This window comes from Schistocerca cancellata, chromosome 9, assembly GCF_023864275.1.
Source record: "Schistocerca cancellata isolate TAMUIC-IGC-003103 chromosome 9, iqSchCanc2.1, whole genome shotgun sequence".
NCBI lineage: Eukaryota > Metazoa > Arthropoda > Insecta > Orthoptera > Acrididae > Schistocerca > Schistocerca cancellata.
In genome coordinates this window covers 173,131,316-173,155,881 of record NC_064634.1, presented here as the reverse complement: position 1 = coordinate 173,155,881, position 24,566 = coordinate 173,131,316, and the positions used below count along the sequence as shown (strand labels likewise).

The following is a 24,566-nucleotide window of genomic DNA, read 5'->3' as shown; positions in this document are numbered from 1 at the left end:
TCATGATACGCTATGCACATTTGGGAAGGAAAAGAATATTTCTGCAACAGCGAGGAATAAATGTTCACAGGAGCTGTAGACAGTCCTGCGCATGTATTACGTCAGAGTGTTTTGAACATATGAATTCCTATGAAGACTGCACCGACGACAAGACTACCTCGCCTGTATCCCTCTTGCTGACCAGCGAGTAGGGGAATTCCTGCTTCTGTAAAGTGATTCGCTACATTCTTCTGATGTTGCAACCTTCCAATATACAACAGCAGATTCTGCTGATACGTATACGGCATCAACACTAGAAGACTAGCGAAATTTAGGTAAACATGCAGAGGATCGGCAATTGTTGCAGGTACTGGCAATTGACCCTGGACTTCAATAAATGTAACGAATGTGTAATCCTTTAAGACGTCGTCAGTTTTGGAACGTAAAACTGCTGCTACTGTCACGCCAATTTAAACGCTGTAGTTTTTACGTAACTCGCTGGGGAAAAAATTAATGACCCCCAGGAAACATTGCGCCAATACCACGTAACGCCCTGCCTTAATAACAGCTTCCATTGAAGGAGGAAAACAGTCCCGAAGTGTCATCAGATACTCCATATCAAGCATTGATTATCAGACCCCCTAGAGCTACCGAAATGTGGGGGTATTTATTCCTCCGTTTCACTCGCCGTATATATATATATATATATATATATATATATATAAAGCTCAGGATTAGGACCAGAAACAAATAAGCTCAGAATAGAAATATATTAATCCACACACTTTTGTAGGTTTTGTTTTCATTTAATTACAGTACCAACAAGGTCTCCGGTGGACAGAAGGAAATCACCAGAGACAAAATATCTGAGTGTCCATAGTAGCTGGATTGTGGGTGGAACAGAATCATTTCTGAAAGAAAGAAAAAAAGACATGGCACAGTTCAAGAGACATTAGAAAACGTGACTTGCCAGCCACTCTTTCCATTGTTACGATTATGTAGATTCAATAACTAAAGATTCCTGTTAGCAGACTGACAAGTACCTATATTCTTATAACACAAAGACAACAATTACCTTATGATAAATACGGATGTGGTTGTGGGAATAATACTAATAACTGGGAAATGTACGAGCTGTCTGCTATATCTTTCTGTAAAAGAAAGAAAAAAAAACTACGCACAAATAATTTACGTGTTTATAGGAATAATTCTAGGTAGTGGACAGTTTTGTCGCTTTGAATCATTCACTAAAAGGTGGAAAGTTGTTGTCCAAATGGGAGATAAGAATGAACAATATTTTCTGCTATAGATAGTTGTACTGACTCTGCCATGCTGTTTACAAAAAGGGGCATCCACAATAAAAAACAGAGTGGAACAATACTTACTACTACTGATGTAATGTGGCTGAGTAAAACTGGGACATTACTGTTTTGTCAAAACGTTCTGCAACAAGAAAAGTCTATGTTTTGTCTAAAACAGAAAGAGCTGTTAATACAAATTGTACACAAAAATGGTGTGGTTTTTTGGTTTGGTTAAATCTATTATTGCCCTGTCTGCAAAATAAAACGAAACAGTCGATTGCTCTACGGCAGCAGTTGTATCACACGCCAAATAAACAAGACTGTTTTTGCATAAATCGTCATTTTAATGAGCCCGATTTACATAAATGACACGACGGTATTCACGAAATACTGAAATCAAATGCATATTACTACAAATAAACAGGATGGTTTGAGAAAACAGAGTAGTAGTCTCAACTGTCCAGTTTCTCAGGTATACGATTAAAAAGACAAAAGTACTGTTTCCTTTGATAGGCGAAATATGCATAAAATTCGGAATCGGCGTTGCCTCGCTTTTTTCTCCTCCCTCATTCTCATGAACAGTTTAGCTAAATAACTCGTCATCGCTGTCTACATCTGTCGCTATTCCTGCCATCTTGAAAACTTATTCCCCGATTAAGTTCGCTAACCGTATAGAAATTGACAATTAATTTAGCCCGACTTTATTCTCCGGTTAGGCGTTATTTCGAGTTGGCACATCGTGTTTCCCGCGCTATTCCGAGAATAGAGCTTAACCAGCTGCCAAATGGAGATTTTACAACCGATCCTTTCTTTGTGGTAGGGACTGATCCGGAGAACCTTTGCGACCGCGCCATCCAAGTTGTGTGCCCCCAAAAAGCCTTCGTGTCAGTACACTTCATAGTTGATAAGCGGATGTCACACAAAAACATCATACTCAAAATTTGTATGGAAACAAATCTGTTGGTATACATGGAATGTAGCCAAATCAATCACTTTTGTTAAATACGATCTCCAGTTAGGCTGGTATCAAATTTCTTTGTCCAATATCTTTGTCAAAGAAATTTGATGGTGTATTAGGGAACTTTGTCAAATGTCGTCAAATATTTGATCAAATCTAGGGCCTCGCTGTAGATTTGATCAAGGAAGTCGCTTGTCTTCTGTTCACTGCAATGTGACATGTTACCGCCTGGAGCGCAGGCATCGCTGCAGCGATTGCCGGTAAATACAATTGGTGTGTACAGACAACTACAAAATTAATAGAGATGTATGAAGCTGATGAGGCGCTTTACAACGTGAGGCACCCTGAATACAAAAATAGATTAAGAAGATTGGAGACCTGACCTGACCTGACCTAACCTAACCTAACCCAACCCAACCCTCTCCTGTAGCAAGGAATCTGAGTGTTAAATTGAGCCTGTCTTCTGCAGATATAGCAGTTCTTAAGTGAGTATTGTGCTTTGTGATATGAGGATACACCTCAGTGAGCACATACAGAAATGAATGCTCATCCATTCTTAAGTAATTGATGTATGACTTGACGTCCTCCACTATAAGCTCACGTAACAAGTTTTGTTGAATGCTTTTATCGTGTTGTCGTAAAGCCCACGGCTTCACCCAGGTACGTTTCCTTTTTTCGCCCCGTTTTTCTTCCGCATGTGCACACAGTGCAATTGTACATGCAACTGCTGCGGTTAATAGCAAGTTGGTTGTCAGCCATCTTGGACATTTACGGAAAATATGATGACACCCTTTTAGCGCCACGTCAAAGATCTTTGTCAAATATATTTGACGGATATTTGATCACATCTTTGATCAGATCTTTGATAAAGAAATTTGATAGTGTAATGCCGGCCTTAGCTAATGGCTCTATGCTTTGCTCTAGAGGCCTCTTCCTACCGAACTAGTCCCCTCTCCCTACTTCACAACAATCGCCAAGCAAAACAGGAACGCACCCAAGCAGAATGCCACGCCTGCCCACAATGACGCATTTCGAATGCTTTGTAACGTTTCCGTGCTAGAAAAAGAACCTCGCCACACTTGAAATCAGTTTAGTTGGCATCAACCACTAACCATCTGGCAGGATTAGGGAAAGACCAGCCCATTTTCTTCAGGATCCCCCCTGCATCTAGAAACTGGCCCTTCCGACCACGACGGGGAAATGGTATTTTACAACTGGACTTCCAGTCTGGGTGGTGACGTTTCGACTCCCCGACTAGCCATCGAAATTTAAGTTTTTTTTTTTGGTTTTCATAAATGCTTAAGGGGGTAGATACAGTAATCATGGCAAAAAATTCACATTTTTCAAAAATAGACCCATAATACTCGTCGTTTCTTTATCTTTACATGTGTGAAAATTTCATGAAAATATCTTGCTTGGCTGCAGAGTTATTGATTAATATGTATAGAGATGTGCGGGCGGCATTTGGTAATTCCATGCCCAGTCAGTTGTTTGTTGGTAACTGACTTTTGTGACTTCAAATTTTATCTTCGACACAACTTTCTCGTACTTCTGTGACATAGAATGGCACTCTAAATTTCTCATAGTTGTTCAGTGATATTTTATCTTTGGTTTAGGCCAAAGGAATGAGAGTCGACTGTTTTTATTTTGCATTATTGCATGTTTGGATCAATTTCAAGTATTTTCTACATAGTTATTTCTGACGTAATTCTTTTTCACTGCCATATGGGAAAGCGCAAGGCATCTTATAAAACAAAACGTGTGTATTTTCATGGAAATAGATACAGTAACCGTGGTAATTGCAGTAACACAGCAAGTGCTTCTAAGAAGAAAGTGAAAAGCAACTGTAGGCCTTCGAAATCTCCAAAGAAGATTGGAAATGCAATTTTTAACATTGATCTAATGTTTAAAGAAATAAAGAGATGCCTTTCATTGTATGTGTGGTGAACAAGTAAAACTAAACGCCACTTTTTTAAGTTTAGACTGCAAAGTCTCAATAATGTGCGGTAAATGTGGAAACATTGATGCATTCCGAAAGGGACAAGGTTTGTCAGGAATCATCTTGTTTTGTGGAATGATGGACTTTCCTCCTCAAGTAAAACAAACAACATACAACCTGATAGTTGACAGACTTCTGGGCTGTCTTTTGTCTGTAGCAGAAGAGTCAATGTCACAAACTGCTGCTGAAGAAAAGGCTTTGGAGAAGAGTAATGAAATTGCTGTTAGTTGTGATGGTTCTTGGCTAACTAGAGGACACACATCACAACATGGAGTGTCAACAGTGATCGGGGTAAAATGTGGTAAAGTCATTGACACAGAGGTACTGTCTTTGAGTTGTAAATCTTGTCAGTTTTGGAAAAATAAAAAGAACACTGTAGAATATGCTGAATGGATGGAGAAGCATGAAGGTAAATTGCAGCATTAATCATGCAGGAACATCTGGCTGTATGGAAGCAGAAGGGATGAAATCAATTTTCTGAAAAAAAGCATAGTGTAAAATATTGTAAATTCATTGGAGATGGTGATGCAAAAACTTTTAAATCAATTTCTGAAATGCAGCCATATGGTTCAGATACTCCTGTGGTAAAGTATGAATGTGTTGGTCACATACAGAAGAGAATGGGTACAAGATTAAGAAAGTTGAAGGCAAATAAAGCAACAAAACTGTCAGATGGAAAAAGTATTACGGGCAAAGGCCGCTTGACTGACAGTGCCATAGCAACATTAACCAGTTATTATGGCAATGCAATCAGAGCTAATAGCTCATCTGTTGAAAATATGAAACAGGCTGTCTGGGCTGTTTGGTTTCACAAATCTTGTATAGATGACAATCCAATGCACTCACTTTGCCCAAAAGGAGCTGATAGCTGGTGCCCATACCAGAAAGCTTTACATGAAAATAATTTGAAAATGTATAAGCTTAAAAACAACCTTCCAGTTGCAGTAATGGAAGCATCCCATCTTTAATCCCATCTTTCAGGATCTTTGTGACCCAAAATTGTTAAAATGGTGCGTGGGTGGATTCACTCAAAAATCCCAATCAGTCATTCCATTCAAAAATTCGGAAAGTTTGCCCAAAGACTGGCTTTTATGGAAGGAGAATAGTACAAATTGGGACTTACGATGCTGTGGTTACTTTCAGGGATGGTATGGATGGCAGATTAAAGGTTTTTGAGAGACTGGAAATACCTGTGGGCCACAACATGATAATATATTTTAGGAATGAAGACATGCGGAGAATAAGCAGTTCCCAAAAAAAGGAAAACGGTCCACGAAGGAATCATGAAAAGCAAGGAAGGGGGCTCAAGTTACAAATTGGAGCTAGGAAAGAAGAGGAGTAAGGAGTGTTTTATTCATCTGGGCAGTTTTAGTTCAGAAAACTTATATTAAGGTACAGTAAAAAGATTTTCAAACTTCAAAGTTGATTTTCTCAGTTCATGTATTCCTAAAACGGTTTCCCTGGTAACTCTTTGTGTAATGTTCATATTATCTTCTAATTTTCAGTGAACACCCACCATACCATGATCTACAGCATGGACTAGAAGATCTGAAGAAAAATGAAAATTGGATGATTTATGATTTTTTTGTTGTTGTATATTTTGAACGAAAAGCTATTTATATATTACTTTTTTAACAAAAACATTTACACAAAGAGAACTTTGATGATTCTAGAGAATGTTATAACTGTGTATTATACCTATAATTTTAAATTGAAATTAATTCAAAATATTGAATACTTATTGTTCTACAACGAAACTGCATATTTGCATTGTTAAATTTTCATCGACAATTGAGACTTTATCAACCTACATTTTAACTCAAATATCTGTTTACATTGTTGCCAGAGCACCTATATCACCGCAAAAAAATTCATAGTATTCTGTTGTATACTTTAGGGGGGAGGGGGAAATAACAAAACACTCGATATTCGCAATGCAATAACTGTATCTACCGCCTTAAGGTGAACTTCAGGGATGTTTCTTTAATAAGGAGACGCCAATTTCTTTCTCCACCCGCCCTCCAGTCCGAGATTTCTCTCCGTCTCGAATGACCTCATTGCCGAAGGAATGTTCAACTCCCTCCGTTTCCTCTTGTATCTTTGCAACTTTAATTATTGCTGAGACACTGTTTTACGTGTCACCCTAGTTATGATTCATTCCGGCCATTCTTTCTGGTGTTGCAGTTGTCCCCAAAGTTACCGTATTAGAACTGATCATTCGTAAGGCTGGTTACGAGTTGCAAAAGAAAGCGAAAGACCGGTGTATGGGGCCTGCTTAATGGCCTCAGATAGAAGTGGCCGGCGATTGGCTACGACTGGAAGGTACATTAGCAGCTCGGATGACTGCCTGTTTGTAACGATCTCTGCCTCAGTAGAAGTGAACATTCATCATCTGCCGCGGACAGCGCAGGTCGGGTGCTTTCTGCTCCCTTTTATTGCCCTGAGGTAACGAGCCTCTCTTTTTCATGCCCTCCCGCTGTTCGTGACATTTGGATGAGGTATCTTACACACTGTTCTACACGGCTACTTCCATGTCAATTTCCAGCACGAAGTCTCGATGTTCTTTGGGTTTACAGGCAAGGATGCAAGCCGACAGCGTTTCTTTTGTGCTTGGTAACTAAGGGTAGTTTTCGTCATCCCGTAGGCCCATTGAACACTTACAAAGTACCAGTCAGGTATGAGCGGATACAGGGCTGTTTGAGGGGTTCGCAGTTTTGTCTGTCGTACGCCCCCCCCCCCCTCCCCCCAATTACTTCTCGTCACCCGCACTTTTAACAAGCCATGGGCGCTTTCGATTAATGGTTTTATACTGTGATTTTGATACCGGTTAGCGATACATCGGATACTCTTACGCGACATTTTTAATCGATATTATCGGATGATATTATTATTATTATTATTATTATGTAACTCATAACAGAGAAAACACAACTCAAATTTCTTTTTAATAGTGAACGCGTTACAACATAAGAACGGTAACTGCAGATTTTTTACTTTGAAGTTCTTAGAGAAATTTTGACTGTTACCAGTTATGTATTTTCGTAACTTGCTGTCACTCGAAAGTAAGGAATGGTAGAAATGTTTCAAATGTAATGCTCGAAAACTCTTCTGTTAGTGTTGCTTATTAAGTTAATGCCACTCAAAGGTAAATAGTGGAAGCGTTTTAAATAAAACGAAGTGCATAGTGCTATTATTGGTGGCAGGTACTCCGACCCCTAATCATACCACAAACTTAAAAGCTCATTTAAATTACCAACAGCAGAATACTTTTGATCAGGGATGGAGGGCTGCATACCCGTCGAGGAAAGCGGTATCAACATCAACATAGGAAGCAGATTTCTCGGTTTCACATCTAGTGCAGCAGTGCCTTCGACGTCGTCCGCTTCTGATTCAACATGTACGGAATGAGATATCGCCGCTGCTTTGAAAAATGTTCTTTTGTTTGCAAAACGAAGGTAACGATGACAAAAATAAATGAAGGGAATTTATTTAATATTTGCAAACATTTTGTGCCATTTTATACTATGGAGAAAGTAAGTTTCATCAGTCTTACGAACGTTTTAGCCCCTTTGTATAAAATATGAACCAGAATTTTTTTTTAAATTAATGGACGAAAAATATTAAATGCTTCGTTTGTAGTTTCAGCAACACTTGAATAAGGTAACAACAGTAACATTAATCTATGATGTACGGACTGCGACATAACTTAACAGTTTTATGGATGTTAATGTCGGCTATGTGGTTCCTGATAGGGATGATATAAGTTCACTGTCTTTAAGACTTTTTTTTTTCTTTTTTACAGAAGGGCATATCTCAGACTATATTTCTCATGATCAGAAAAATATTTGTGAACAGGTCGAAACACCTCATGATAAAGACAATGGAGGAAATATGGTCCGAGCGGCTCTAGGCGCTACAGTCTGGAACCGCGCGACCGCTAAGGTCGCAGGTTCGAATCCTGCCTCGGGCATGGATGTGTGTGATGTCCTTAGGTTAGTTAGGCTTAAGTAGTTCTAAGTTCTAGGGGACTGATGACCTCGGAAGTTAAGTCCCATAGTGCTCAGAACCATTTGCACCATTTTGAAATATGTTCAAGGCATCAGTGTCGTCGCACTAACTTTTTACTACCGGAATATCGATATTTTTCAAACAATTAATCGTCGATTTCGACGATAATTACGGCGGTATCGAAAATCGATATTTATCTTCCGAAGCTCCATCCCTAGCTTAAGCCGGTCATTCCATCACTGTAGCGTAACAACGAAGATTTTCGGTTCAGAGAAATATAGCATTCCGAAATGCACTCGCCTTAAAATTTGAGAACAGTATTTGTGTATGGCAATTAATTTAATAATCATAATAGTAACAAACAGTCACGACTGGGGCAACGTCTAATTTTTACAATTTTAAATGATGTGTGCATCCACTGTTACCAGAATTTCGCTTCACACTACGATTGTGAACAACGGTCTGCAGATTATGGCTGTGTGAGAGTGTGTAATTGCGGGAGATGCTATTTCTTTGAGTTACTTCCACCTACGTTCGATAAGTCAGTTTCTGTTATAATTATTTCTTAGTGCAGAGTCTTTCTTTTTATGTCGCCCTTAGTCAACGTCCAGTGGTTTTCTAGTTATACCTGTCAACGAACAGTCTCGGATTTATCGTTCGTAGCAGGGACGGCAGTTTGGGACTGTGCGCCCTTAACTGGCTACAGTGTTACCGGTCAACCCATCACGTCGACAACTGAAAAGTATCCTGCAATAGTGGCTCTGTAAGTAATGTCATGTGACGTCATGTCCTCCCAACTTTCTCAGTATTTGAACATATTTCAATGTATTGTATTGTGCTACCATTTCGCCAGAGCTGGGCTAGGTTGAAGTGTGAGCTGTAACGAGATGAATTCGGACCGAAAATTCAAACACATTATTCAGAATCCCGCAGTGTTTCGCTAATGCTGGAAATTTTATTGCAAAGAGAGCTAAATGCTATTAAGAATTTTGTGCAAGTGTTTCGATACACGTTTGTGGGATCCAGTAAATACACATTGCTAATGTGTATCACTATCGAGGCTTCCGTGACGATATAATGGGGAACTCTGAACTGCGATTCTAGTGAAGTTATGTGTAAATGACAGTACTGGTTCAAATGGCTCTGAGCACTAAGGGACTCAGCAGCTGAGGTCATTAGTCCCCTAGAACTTAGAACTAGTTAAACCTAACTAACCTAAGGACAGCACACACATCCATGCCCGAGGCAGGATTCGAACCTGCGACCGTAGCGGTCTCGCGGTTCCAGACTGCAGCGCCAGAACCACGCGGCCACTTCGGCCGGCAAATGACAGTACTCTTCCACTTTAATAAACTGTGTCTGTGTACGCTTTACATAATTAAAAAATATTATCTGTCTGTAATTTAACTGACAAATAAATCAGAAACTGTCATGAATCTCGTAGCGTGGTTCGAGGCTTTCGGTTTGACGGCACTTTCACGTCTCTCCTGTAAGTTTCGCTTATCCTTTTGCTTCGTGAAGCTGAGTGAATTTCGTGTTACACCTTCCCGTTCCAGACCACTGCCCACCGCATCGCGAGACCGAATGCTGCCGAATGGCGTTGCGGCAAGGGAAATATAAAAACGGAGCAGAGACGAACAGATAATCTTCAATAAGTGCCGCAAATGGGGAAATCTACTGACATGAGCGACTACAACAGATCGCCATGGCCCGACGACTGAGTGCGAGCGTTTCGGAAACTGCTGTAAACGTGCTACCATCGCGAACATCTGTATGGAAAGTGTTGAAGGACGGTGAAACGACGAGTGGTCGACCAGGGAGTTGGACGCCACATCACAGAACGTGGAGGTCGGCGGCTTCCCCGATCTCGAAAGCAGCAAACACGGCTATTTGCGGCAGGTCTGACGACAGAGTACAGTCGCAGAATAGAGAGTATACAGAAGGGAACTCAGCTGAAATCTGTGCGCCAAAATTAAGTGCGCATGCGCGAGTCTGGTATATTGAAACCGCGCAAACAGCTGTGTTTGAAGCCAAAGGCGAACGGATACGTTTTATTTATTTTATTAATTGTGCATTTTAGCTGATACAATTAGTCCTAAGGGACCGATGACCTTTGTAGTCTGGTCCGTTCAACCCCCACAAACCAACCAATCAACAATTAGTCCTAGTACTAGTAGTAATAGTAATAGTAGTAATAACAGTAAGAGAAACGACCACACAGGAAAGTAACGAGCGATTCCAACGAAGTGGCTGGTAGCAGTAAAACAGTAAAAACTGATTAAACTGTAAAAAAAAAAACACTGTATGTGGTTAGTTGTTCGGTATAGGTTCTCCTCTTCATTTAAAAAATTATAAACGACTTGTTTCACGATTGCGCGTCTTATTCGAACGTGAGGAAAATAATTGGCATATAAAATTGCTTTCTTTCGTGCCGTATAGTACCATATCACAGCCTGATGGTGATGGGTCTGTTTCTTTTATTACGGGTCATAATTACTGTGATAATTTCCAAGCGCTCTGTAGCACACCACTTGAAGGGTTTGTAGTGAGAAGTGTGGTCGGTAGCTACTTTGCGTTTGGTTCATTTTATGTGCACGTTGCTGTATACTAACTGTTGCTAACATATCGTGAAAGTTGGAAGAAAAGCCAGTCTCACTTAGTATGGAGAAAACAGAAGCTAAAGCCTTTGATTTGAGAGCGTTGCCTTAGCGCGCCACGCATTAGAAGTCTGCAGATCACATGGAGATTGCGTTTACTCGTTATCACCGATTTCGTCCCAGTTTATTGCCCAGAAATTTAAGGGGCAGGAGTGGCAGGAGTGCTTCAGGCGGCAGAATTTTTTTTTTTTTTAAATAGCGTTTTTGGCGCGGTTCGGGCGAGGGATGAGCCATTTATCGTAATACAGATTGCAGCTGGCACGGTAGCCCAGCGTGTTCGGTCAGAGGGCTAGCTGCCGTCTGTAATAACAAACTGAGTGAATGGATCAACGACGAACTTGGGCGGTTGTCATGGGACGTCCGCCCCGAACGAGAGCCAACGAACAATAACGAACAAACGGATATAATAATAAGTGGAAAGATGTTGGAACAGTGAGCGAATCCATCTGTGGAAACTATTTTCTCTTTTCTATTTCTATTGTTTCCGTTACTTTGAAATATAAACGGAAATAATGTTTCGTATATTGTATTTATTAATCATTTATAACAGACATGTGTCGTCTGTGTGCCTTCCAAGGCTACCCTTTCCTTCCACTAAAAGGTGTCTCTCTCTCTCTCTCTCTCTCTCTCTCTCTCTCTCCCTCTCTCCCTCCCTCCCTCCCTCCCTCCCCCAGTTAACAGACAGATTGCACCTCCAGTCGACTCCTGACTTCCCCAGAGTATTCACAGGATGAACAGCTCACCTCTGCCCTGACTGCCTTCAAGCCGAGAGTCAGTGGCAGACCGCGGCCGTCGGCTTCACGGCTCGCAGACTACAGACTGCTACTGCACTACCACTGAAGTTGGGCGCAGCCCCCGGAACTCCGTGGCAGACCACAGTCCACTAGGACCGTGCAGACTAGCTACAGCTTTCGTATCTTTCGTATGCCGTAATGGAGTAAGTACTCCATCCAGCGCTCTGAATGCTGAGACAGCATTTGCCCAGACCTATCGAACATATGCCTTACGATTCGTTTACATGGGCCGTAAAAATTCCATATTTGCGACAGTGTGTCCGTAAATGTTGCCTGGCATCTTTGTCGGCCACACGAATTGGAGTCACGTGTTCGGCATCATTGCCAGCCTCTGTTAGTCGACGATGTCTGCGGCAATGCATTCCTGGCCACAAGCATTTGCAGCGGCAACAACAAGGCCGCGAAATGGACGAAACCGACATACTTCTGCTTTCCACAAGGAGGAGACTTAGTATTTAAACAGAAATCGGCCTTTCTGTTTGCTTTATTTTAAGCGAACTACTTCCTCGACTTTTAACTCACGAAGCAATGCTAGCCACATAGTTAGGCCTTACTTAGACAGAGGCCTTAATAATAACAACAACAATAATAAAAGAATGGTAGTTAGTTAGTCGCTACAGATCAACACAGAAAACACTTCAAGGACCTCCAAAAAATTTAGAAAACTAGAGAGACGTGAAGAATAATATTATGGTTCAACTACTCCAGATCCTCAACTGCGACAGAAACACCGAAATGATTTCCAATTCTCGAGCTTTCTACATATTATTCACTGCTCGATTACTTTACCTGGCACTGGAGCACCGTCGGCGTCGGAAAGAGGAATGGAGGGTGAGAGTTAGACTACCTGCAAAAACATGATCCATTTGCAACATTGGCCGGTCATTCCAGAATATGCCGTGTATTTCAGCGACATTGGAGCAATGTTGTCGGCAACACATTGCAGCCACACTCGGCCCTAAAATATGGTCCTTGTAAACGCACGCTTACAAGTTGGATCGCCGCTACAAGCTTCCCGTCTGTACCTCAACGCCTTGCATAACATAGCGATTAAATGTATAAAATTGACAGTATTTGTCGGACGTTGTCATTTTGCCAGCAATTGTTCAGAGAATAATATATGCAGTGCCAGAAAAAATGCAAGACTCGAGGATTCTGTCCAGTGGCACTATGGTGTAATAAGTGCGTACTGAGGAGTTGTAGTGTTACTGATTCATTCATGACGATAATCGGCGATCTCATGGCGCTCAGGAGGCGTGTCGTTGCACCCTCTGGCTCTGCAGGCAATAACTGTGCTGAGTTTACAGGTGGTCAGTGTGTGCAACATTCATTCTAGGATACATCCACGCCCCAGCGATGAGTACATTCTCCTATTGTATAGCTTCAGCCTTTGAACAGGGTCATACTGTTGGCCTGCGGCAAGCTGGATGAATGTGTCGACGGATTGCTACCCGTGTTGGGCACAATATATCAGTGGTGTGTCGCTGCTTTCAACAGTGGCCTGTGGAACGTTCCAACACCTCTAAACCAGGTTTCAGGTGTCTGCATATTATAGAGACGCACGTCAAGATCGACGCATTGTGCGAGCAGCGACGGACGACAGAATACCATCCAAGAATACCATCGGAAGAAATTCCGGCACATGTTGCACTTGCTGCTCTAGTAAACGCCTGCTTGCAGTAGAACTCAGATCACGTGTGCGTATGGCCAGGCTACCACTGGCATCACGACACCGCCAAGCGTGAATACTCTGGTGACGTAAAAGAGTTGACTGGATGGTGAAATGGCACTCTGTGGTCGTTAGTGGTGAGGTTTTGTCTGTATGCGGGTGATGGACGTACACGTGTGTTGCGTAGATCTGGTGAACTGCCTATTCCATAGTGCACTCGCCCACGACGCATATGTCCCAAGGTAAAGCGACCAGACGCCGTTTTGCACCGGCAGTAATCCCCGTGACACTGTCATTTTTTCGACAGGCTGTTTTTCAGCAGGTCCGTGCACGTTCAAATCGGGCTGCTGCGACGGGACGTGTTCTACAACATGGTCTGCAACAACTGCCGTTGCCAACAAGACCACAGGAGTTCTCACCAATTGTACACGTATGGAACCAATGAAACGGGGACTTGCCCGTTCTCCAGGTCCTGCAAGACCCTTGGCTTGCAAGAACCATTGCGAAATTGCGACAAAAGATGCAAGATGGTTGGGACAATCCACCGCAGAATGATTTTCATGCGAGGATATACAACTGCATTGCCGCAGTAGGGAGTACACAGTGTACTGATGCGACTGTTCGCTCTCCTCATTCTGTGACGTGTTGTTTCATTTGGTCTGAATTTATCACTTACTCGTACAATGATGAACTACCTATCACCTCACTTGTCAATAAAATGACCTTGTCCTAGAGGGTGTTGCATTTCTTTTTCCTTGCTGTATGTAAATCCACGCGCCGCTTAAATAAAGTTCTAGCCATTTTCCTTCTTATGCATCATGTTTTCGTAAAAATCTAATTTAGCTTTCATTTTTTGAAATTATGTCGCCACAATCGCCATAATAATTCATTTATTCTGTCACAACCTCATCCCTACATGATAATTCATTCATTCTGTCACAATATAAAAACAAATTTAATAGAGAGAAAAGATTTACTCACACGAGATGGGCGGGAATCTGGATGTGGCTCCAAGAACGAACAGAGTCAAAATGCTTCAAATGGCTCTGAGCACTATGGGACTCAACTGCTGAGGTCATTAGTCCCCTAGAACTTAGAACCAGTTAAACCTAACTAACCTAAGGACATCACAAACATCCATGCCCGAGGCAGGATTCGAACCTGCGACCGTAGCGGTCTTGCGGTTCCAGACTGCAGCGCCTTTAACCGCACGGCCACTTCGGCCGGCCGAACGAACAGAGTGGTAATGTATCTCAAGTTGCCAACCACCTCACAGGAAAGCCGTTCACAATGGTGCGCCTTCGCACAGGAGTTTCACCTTCGGTAACCAAATACGACGAATTTACATATCATCCATTAAAAAAATGTCGCACTAAGAACGGTGAGACACGCCAATGTCTAAAGCGTCAGTCTGATGCATGGTTCTAGGTAATAAGGTCGATGCTAGTTTTATAATACGTTAATTTTTGTTGGGGTCAAAATATGTATGTGTATACGACCGTAAATGAAGGTGAAGACAGCTGAATTTAAATTACATACTGGTATACGGATGCAAAATTTATATATGGTAAACCAACAGCAAAATATTGGTGAGGTAAGTTTCCCCTTAAGTTTATTGAAATCTAAACCCTGCTTTGGAAGGTGTTCTTCATACAATGTTCATGGTACTATAGCTACGGTCTCTAGATTACCAGTATTTCTGTTACAACTGTCACTCTAAAAATTGTGAACAGGGAATAAAAAATAAATTTATATGCCCCAGCCAATACTAATTATGAAATCAGCTGAATTTATCTCTTTGTCATCTGTTTTGTAACGGACGCAATGAAAGACCTTACCATATGTCATCTAAAGTTAAACTAGACCAAGAATACCCAAGAAAAAGAGGAAAGAAAGAAAAGGTCATTTTGTAGTATGAGCGAACCCACACCCCTCAGGGTCTAGGTCGAGACTTTAGACTTAACAATATAACACTGTTAATGAGACTAGGATGAACGGTTTTGGGGTAAGATAGATATCGACTACACCACCATTCAGTCCTTTCTCCGATATCCATCTTCATGACGACACCTTCTGTGCGGCGTTCCTCTACGTGTTCCTCTTCCGTACAACATAAGCTGTGAAGTTATAGCAAATTTGGATTTCCTTGTATTTGTCATAATCTCGCAGAAATTTCTGCTCAGTAACACGTGAAAACAAATCGTCAGTGACAGAATTATTTCTCGCTCTCTGCTGCTTTTTTTTAGTAATCAGTCGCACTCATCTCAGCATTGTGCCCCTCATGCCATAATTTGTACACCGTGTACTTGCTCAGCTTTAACGCTTTGTTTGCACTGTCCCATTGGCACTGTCACTGCTTTCCGATTGTCATCTCTAGGAAATTTTTGTAACTGCAGGCTTTTTCCACCGTCGGGTAACAACGCTTGCTTGTTTGGATGTCTTCAACCATGGTGTGCATGGAAATCTTCGCGCCACAGTACCGTAGCACGCCGCTAGAGGAGCAAAATCAAAATTGCTTTCTCGTAGATAACGTGGAGTGCCGTACCGTAATTCATTTTTGGAAGCAGCGGAAGTTTGTGTACAGCTCTTGTCAGGCCAATTTAGACTCCTTGATTGAGACAATGAATTCATTTTCCGGAAGGGGTAGGTTTTAAATTCCGACCTGCCAACTACAATCAGCTGTTTCATCCACAAAACATTGCATTTAGATGCCTGCGACTGATAAATTCGCGCAAAAGTAAACTGATTTCAGTGTCAGTCCCTTGCTTACGATTCCACTGCGCGTTCGCTAGTTCAGGTTGGCTTCAGGTAGAAAATTAAGCAAATAATAGTGTTGTAGCAGAAGAAGAAAAGCAAATTAAGAAAAAGATTTTCACTATTTTGACGGAAATATACTCATTAAGATTCAACATTTCTCAGAGGCGAAGTACAGGAAGCGAAAGATTATCTCCAGGTTCTACAGAAACCAACGCCAGGTATAAGGTTCGAAGGATATGAAAGGGATGCAGTAGCTGCGATGCGATTGTGGAAGGGTTCTAACCTTTCGATCTGTATGTAGAGCAAGCAGTAAAGGAAACCAAGGAGAAATTTGGGGAGGGAATTACACATTTTGAGATTTTCCGATGACGTTGTAATTCTATCACCCGAGGCCATATCGGCAGCTCATAGTCTAGTGGCTAGCGTTGCTACCTCTGGATCAAGGGGTCCCGAGTTCGATTCCCGGCCGGTTTGGGGATTTTCTCTGCCCGGGGACTGGGTGTTTGTGTTGTACTCATCATTTCATCATCATTCGTGACAGTGGCTAGATTGGACTGTGAAAAAAAATGGACTGGGAAAAAATTGGGACTTTGTACGAGCGCTGATGACCGCGCAGTTCAAAATGGTTCAAATGGCTCTGAGCACTATGGGACTCAACTGCTGTGGTCATAAGTCCCCTAGAACTTAGAACTACTTAAACCTAACTAACCTAAGGACATCACACACATCCATGCCCGAGGCAGGATTCGAACCTGCGACCGTAGCGGTCGTGCGGTTCCAGACTGTAGCGCCTTTAACCGCTCGGCCACTCCGGCCGGCGACCGCGCAGTTGTGCGCCCCACAAACCAAGCATCATCGAGGCCATGGACTGGGAAGATCACTTGAACGAAATAGATAATGTCTTGGGAAAAGGTTAGAACATGAACATCAACGAAATTGAAACCAGAATAATGGAATGTAGGCGTATGTAGTAACTCTGAAGGAACAGGAGATGGGACACCAAAAGTAGTAAATGAGTTTTGCGATTAGGGCAGCAAAATACCTGACAGTGGCAAAGGTGAAAAAGATGTAACATGTAGATTGGTAGTAGCACGAAAAGTATTTATGATAAAGACAAATATGTTAACATCTAACATAAATTTAAGTAAAAGGTAGTCTTTTCAAAAAGTATTTGTGTGAAGTGTAACGTTGTGTGTAAGTGAAACGTGGGCGAGAAGTCGTATAAACAATAAGAGAAGGGACACTTTTGTAATATAAAGCTTCAGCATATTAGACGAGTAGATGTGATAAAAACTGGAGATGTACGGAATCGAATCGGGGAAATAGCCGTTTGTAATACAATTTGATAAGGAGAAGTTATCGTGTATCGGTTGATTGGACACATTCTGCGGCGTCGAAAAATCGTCAATTTGATAATGGAGGAATGTGTGGAAGGTAAGTCAAGGTAGATTGTCGTGGAGTAAGCTCGTCTTCGTGCTGATGACTGCATCACACGAAATCATCGTTTATCAGCCCCAAGCAACGTGAGCAACTTAATTAATTAGTTCTACAGTATATCTAGAGATAAAGGAAAAATAATTATGCATTATTATGTTAGTGTTTTCATGTACTCGTCAGTGCACAATGTGATAACACAATTTCTTTCGATTCTTGCGAAAGTCTTTTAGACATTGTAGATTTAGGTCACTATAAACAACGTATTATGGCTAGAAAGATCTTTTTGCTACAGTTGACGAAGCATGGCAGTTTTATTTTTGACCATTTTGCAGTTTCATTATTTGTATCGGTGCCTATTACTGTATTTTGTTCACTATGCCAGAAATGCATTCTCGCGGTTTTCTCTGAGCTTCATCTTCTCTGAATAAGCAGAGATAAAAACTGTTTTACTGTGTCAGCTCTATAATTTCCACCGAATCATCTGGTACGGAACACACTCTCGATAAACGCAGCGTTGAATTTGAATTTGTAGCGTAACATGATCTGTAAACACAGAATTCCTTTGTGCATTAGAGGTTAATTACATTAACACGAAACTTCCTGGCAGATTAAAACACACAGTTTTAATCTGCCAGGAACTTTCATGTCAGCGCACACTTCACTGCAGAGTGAAAATCTCATTCTGGGTACATTAACACGCTTTATTTTTTTCCGATATGACACGCAGCAGGATCATGGGTACCTGTTAAAAAGCTCGATACGCTGCCATCAGCTCGCGCTTACTGCTAGCTTTCGCAGGTCCGCGGCTGTTGTAGGGAAGGTAAAGGCACGCCGACGCAGAACAAGCAAGCGGGGGAAAGCGTGACGCGTAAACTGTCAGAAGAAAGCCGACACTCTACTCTCCGGTAGACGAGGAGGGCTAAAGGCAAGTAATTTTCACAGATAGACCCCAGATTCATCGAAACTGGGTGGTCGTTGGCTTTACTTTATTTACAAATTCTTCGAGCGTTGAATTACTACATAGAGAGCACCCATTACCTCTAACATTTTAAGGAAGGTTTATGTTCCGTAGGACACATCTGTTGCAGACTAAATACAAGATATTCTTCCATACGCTGCTTTAATCACAATCTCTGCGCAAATGTTGATATGCACGAGGAGCGGATTCATATCCCTAGTTGCCATACTAATTGAGTGTGTCACTATCATCGAGGGCGATCACAAAAATGGCCTTTTTTTATTTAATTGATTTGTCGAGTTTGCGAATGTTCCATATATTGATAGGAACAGTAGATATTAAGCACATTTAGTTAGTATGTGCTAAGTAACTTTTATACCATTGATTTGGACGCCATTCTTTTTGTTAAACGTTCCGAAATTACGCCAGTCTTATGATTAAATACAGAATGTCCAGCAAATTATTCACAAAAACTGTATTAATTCGTATACCCAACAGTGTCTTCATATCTCATCATGTTCATGGATTTATTGCATTTTTCAGATATTGTATTCTTTAATATAGAGTAGCATAATTGCAGTTGAATAAAACGTGTTTTGAAAGGTACATTGTCTGACCTGTTGGGTCAGGCGTCAGGTAGAATCAGTTTTATAAGCCTGAAATTGAAGCAAGATGATCGTCTCCTTAGTTTGACCCACGTTCGTGCAGCAAGGCCGACTGGGCAGCTGGATTTCTAACTCTGTGACTGCATGTTGCGCTGTGTTGCACCCCATAGAGTTGAAGAAGGTTCCAATTCCTGTAGTCATCTGTACCTTGAAATTTCTCACGTTTTTCTTCTGTTCTCATCTGAGACATTTGGATCCATTGATGTGTAGTTGTACACACGCACAGTATAGCATATCCGCGCTCTTCATAGTCTGTTGCCATAGCTATGGCTTGTAAAACACTGAATTGATGAAACTGTCACAGGTCTTCTTTGTTGACTGACAAATGGTAAGCACCGTTGTGGATAAGTTTTGCAGTAGGAGCGGACGGCCATTCTTGTTCATTGTTGGGTTGGGAATTACCGCGCTGGAAGCCGCACCACAGCGTGCTGGATGAGTTCTTTTCTGCATCTGGGTAAGAGGTAAATTCGTTAGATCCACAGAGGATGACGAACTTCCACTGTGATCTAAACTGAAGGTTTATGTAGGTGTGATATGCACTCAATCGCATATTGAGTTCGATCCGATTTATTGCACCACGAACTCGATTTTCAGCCTCTGCAGATTTGTCATCAGGTGGCTGTGTCACAGGAGCATTATATTACAGACCATGTGCAACTAGACGCTAGGATCGTTGCGCTGGTGGAAATACTGGAAACTTCGTTAACGCTAGCAGCTCATTCATTCTTTAGTTATGTGGTAAATGTCTCCCTTCATGTTTTTGTTTACCTATAACTTTTCTGATCAATATTACATGTACAGTGCGAATATATAGAACACCTGCAGCTTGAAGTGTTCGCTTGTGTCCATTATCCACGCTTGTAAATATTTTATCCTCTAATTTAATGTATCTTGTGTCATAGACCGCGCTGTGACAAAGTGTAATATCCAGCATGTTCGTACTCATTGTGCTTACGTTTAGTACTCGTTAATAATGCGTGCGTAACTGGCAAAATGTATATAATCGGAATGAATTTGTCATGGATATTACAAGGCAGTACAATGAAATCATCGTAGAACGTTACAATCTTTTCGTTTCGTAAGCATTTCGTTATCTAAATTTCCGCCAGCACACCGAGCCTAGCGTAAAGCTGCTCTTAATACAGAATAATAATAATAATGATCCTGTAACATAGCACATCCATCTGATGATGGGCATGCAGTGGCTCGAAATATAGTTGGAGGCCCGAAACTAGTATCATAGGTTTACAAATCTTTAACATATTGCAGCGTGTCAGCAACTGTGAAATGTACAGCAAATAAACAATGTTTTCAGCCTTCAGTTGCAAGGTAATTTTATTCGTTATAAAATTACCTTGCAACTGAAGGCTGAAAACATTGTTTATTTGCTGTAGTATCATAGGCTCTTATTTCGGCTCTGTTCGGTAGGTGTTTGCATCCACCTGAATGCAGGACAGCTCCAAAAATTCCGCTGCGCCAAAGAAATGGCATAGTTTCCTGTGAATTGCGCGATAAGCAAAAAATTCCATTTACACAGTGATCATTGAAGACACATTATTAACCGTTGCTACCGGTATGTGCTAAATCTACCATGTAGTAGAGTCGCATACAATAATTGGTAGAAATGCTTGTCGGTCAGTGAGCTCCTTACGGCGTTGGCGGAGATGGCCATCGAAAGCTCGAGGATTTTATTGGAACTGACGCGGCTGGAAAACCGAGAACTTTTATTCAATGCTTGAGAAGTTTGCTATTATTTGAAAGTATGCATCCCCGATTCCAGGAAGGAGCATCTGTTCTCTCCCCTTGCGAACGTCTGTGATAAAATGAAGGCCGCCGATCATTCATCCATTGTTCGGGTTATTGTCATGGGATGTCTGTGTAGAGGGAACGGTGAAACTAAAGAAAAACTATGAATAACATACTGGAAGAAAACCGTTAAAAGTGAACGAAAAATTAAACAATTGAATAGTGATATAATGAAATCTGTGATTTTATTCTGAGAAAAGTTTTCTTTTTTGTGAAATTCATATTAAGAGGTACTATATTAAGTAGCCTCGCACAATAAATTATCGTACCCATGCCTGAATTCAGAAAAAAAAAGATTAAGAACGCCTGAACGTATGTGATACGTCAACTGATAAACTAACGAAAACACAAATTTTGTGGTTGTGCGAAAGGTGCGCCCATCCCGATGAAACCGTCACTGGTAAAGCTTGTTTAGCTCGAGCTCATGATTGACAGACAGTATCTATAACTGCTTCTGTACTAAGCAATCCACCATACGTTGTGTAGCGGAGGTTACCTCTGGTGTAAGTATATTCCACTCCCCCCCCACCCATACCCCTATCCTCCGCGGCTAGCACACTGGACTCGCATTCGGGAGGACGATGGTTCAATCCCGCGTCCGGCCATCCTGATTTAGGTTTTCCGTGATTTCCCTAAATCGCTCCATGCAAATGCCGGGATGGTTCTTTTGAAAGGGCACGGCCGACTTCTTTCCCTATCCTTCCCTAATCCGATGAGACCGATGACCTCGCTGTTTGGTCTCTTCCCCCAAACAACCCAAACCCAACACCTATCGTCCGCCTCCCTGTTCCATCCGTTAATAGTGCTCTGGAAGAATAATGCCGGTGTAGCTATTAATTTCTCATCGTGGTCATTTTGTGAGACGTACTCTCATGATATTTTAGTAGCTAACGTCTCCGTGACACACAATTCCTCATACCCCTGTTACAGGGTCTGTGGTTGGAGTATCTTAAGCATCTCTGTAACGCACTCGCGGCGACTTAACGATTCCGTGATGACACGAATCGCGCTTTGTTGGATCTTCTCTTCTCTTCTCTTCTCTTCTCTCTCTCTCTCTCTCTCTCTCTCTCTCTCTCTCTCTCTTTCTCTCTCTCTCTCTCATCTTTCTCTTTCTCTTTCATTAAGCAAATCTGGTAAGGATCACAGACTGACGAGCAGTATTCAAGAATAGGCCTTGCTAGTATTCTGTATAAGCTACTATTTTCATGAACGAATTACATTTCCGCAAGAGTTCCCCAATTAATCATTGCGTGATGTCTGCAGGTCATTGCAGTTGGTTACTCACGTATGTATTTACGTCCAGCGTGAGTTGCGTGTACTTGCTCCAGTTGTCGGTCCTCTGCAGGTGTTAATGCATTTCGCTGCAGCCTTCCTGTGGATAACATCATCATTCGCGTACAGCTTCGCGGAGACTCCGCTAGATCATCAATATGAAGTGTCAACAGCAACGGACCTGTAACTCTCCCTTGGGGTACATTCAAAATTACCTTTACGTCTGTCGATTTTGTTCCGTTGAGAGCGATGTGATCAATTGCCTCAGCACTCAGATCTGCTCCGATACTTGCAGAGCTCGTATCTCTTTTACTATTCTTTTCGTTTCCTTAAACGCTGCGGACATCAGTTCGGACCAAACTGACAGTTTCAACACTCAGTGAGTGACGCAGGTCTCTGGGATAACTGCCGGCCGCTGTGGCCGAGCGGTTCTAGGCGCTTCAGTCCGGAACCGCGCGACTGCTGCGGTCGCAGGTTCGAATCCTGCCTGGGGCATGGATGTGTGTGATGTCCTTAGGTTATTTATGTAGTATCATTGCCACAGATACTACTAGAACGCCGCGCCAACGCAAGGTTAGCAGCCCGTCGTCTGCCGAGCACCGCGCACTCTAGCGGGCTGTGCAGCTCGACGGAACTGGAGTGTGCCTCGTTCACTTCTTAGCTAGATTTCAACCTAGGCAGACGCACTTTCGTAATCGGCCCTCAGCCAGTTTGCATTGATTCTCTGAGGAGGGCCCATCAGGTTTAGTCCCTGAGAATATGTTGTATTAGTACATAGCCGCAGCTGCAGTCCTACAAACTACTGAAGTAATTTCATTGCACTATGTGTTTCTTGAATAATAATCATTCTCTCTAACAGTGTGCCGTACCGCATATTATTGCAACCTGTACTCCTTCAGCTCCTATCAGCTCGGCCTCCTACTTATTTGCATTTAGTAACGAGCCGAAAACACCCACGCCTTTTGTGCCTCTAAACAGTGAGAACAATAATTTAGTTTTAAGTAGTTCTAAGTTCTAGAGGACTGATGACCTCAGATGTTAAGTCCCATAGTGCTCAGAGCCATTTTTTTTTTTTGGGGGGGGGGGGATAACTGGAATTGTAAGAGCGGTAGACAGGTGTCTCATTGAAGGAATCAATTGGCTACAAAATGCGATGTACACCACTCTCGTTTTTGTTAGAAATAGAATCGACACAGTTATATTTGCTACCAAGATAGGTTCACTATATGGGAACTGAGTCATTGGCTTTGGATGCTCCAAGCTTAAAACAAAGATACCTTGAAATGTTGAGTGCGATGCATGTCTGCACATACCGTTGACAGGGTACGAATGTTCAGTTTACAGTCTGTCTCAGCAGCGATATCGTCTCTGTCGTCTTTCACAAGTGCGCGCTACTGAGGCCTGCTGGGTGGCAATACACGGCTTTCTGCCAGGGACATTGACAGGCTGCAGTTATCCCATCGCTAAACGCCTGTCCACACGGAACGCGATCTGCCCGCGCGCTCTGCGACCTTGTACCGCGGCGGGCAGGCGGCATCGTTGAAATACGTGTTGCTGCATCTTGTCGGTCACACAAAGGAAGGTCTTGCCGCCGCGACGACAGGCCAACCGTCGCGGAGAGCGACATTCTGTCTCAAAATACAGATTCGCCGCCGCATTTTTTGCTTTCTCCCACAGACAGCTGAGGTAGTAGCGGCGGCAGACAGATCTGCCGTATCGGTGAGCGGGCAGTGCACTCAGTGGAGATCATACAAACATAAAAACTTACCGAACCCGTGAGAAAGTACAACTCCTTGTACGATACATGCGATGCAGATTATAAGGACATTTTGAAGAAGGCCGAAGCATGTAATAATATAGCTACTAAACTGATTCAAAATGGTAAATATTTATGCAAAAATTTTCATTTTCTCCCACGCCTTATGTTACATAACATGAAAAACAGTACAATATTAAGTACTAGAAATCAGTTAGTGTATATTATATCTTAAAACATCTGAAAGATGTTACAGCAAGCATGCAAGCAACCATACGATCAAAACAGAGAGCAACACATAGAAAATCGAACTGTATATAAGCCATTTATGTGTCTCATTCCGACTAAAATTAGTTGTCTAGCCTGAGATAGTATTTCTGATGTCAAAACGAATCATTTCCAGCTTTATTTCTCGCACTAACAACCGAAGATGCTAGTCCCCCCACTTGTTTTGTAATACAACATTAAGCAGTACCTCATGTGTTAAGAGAACATTTGCAGTCATATATATCGCTTATATATATATATCACTTATAAACTCACATGGGAA

At 42.0% G+C, this 24,566-nt stretch overlaps 1 protein-coding gene across 1 annotated transcript in view; it reads left to right on the top strand.

Annotated features, from left to right (window-relative positions):
• Positions 1 to 24,566, top strand: part of LOC126101143 (afadin) — a 1,121,024-nt gene that overhangs the window by 63,625 nt on the left and 1,032,833 nt on the right. The window lies entirely within an intron of this gene.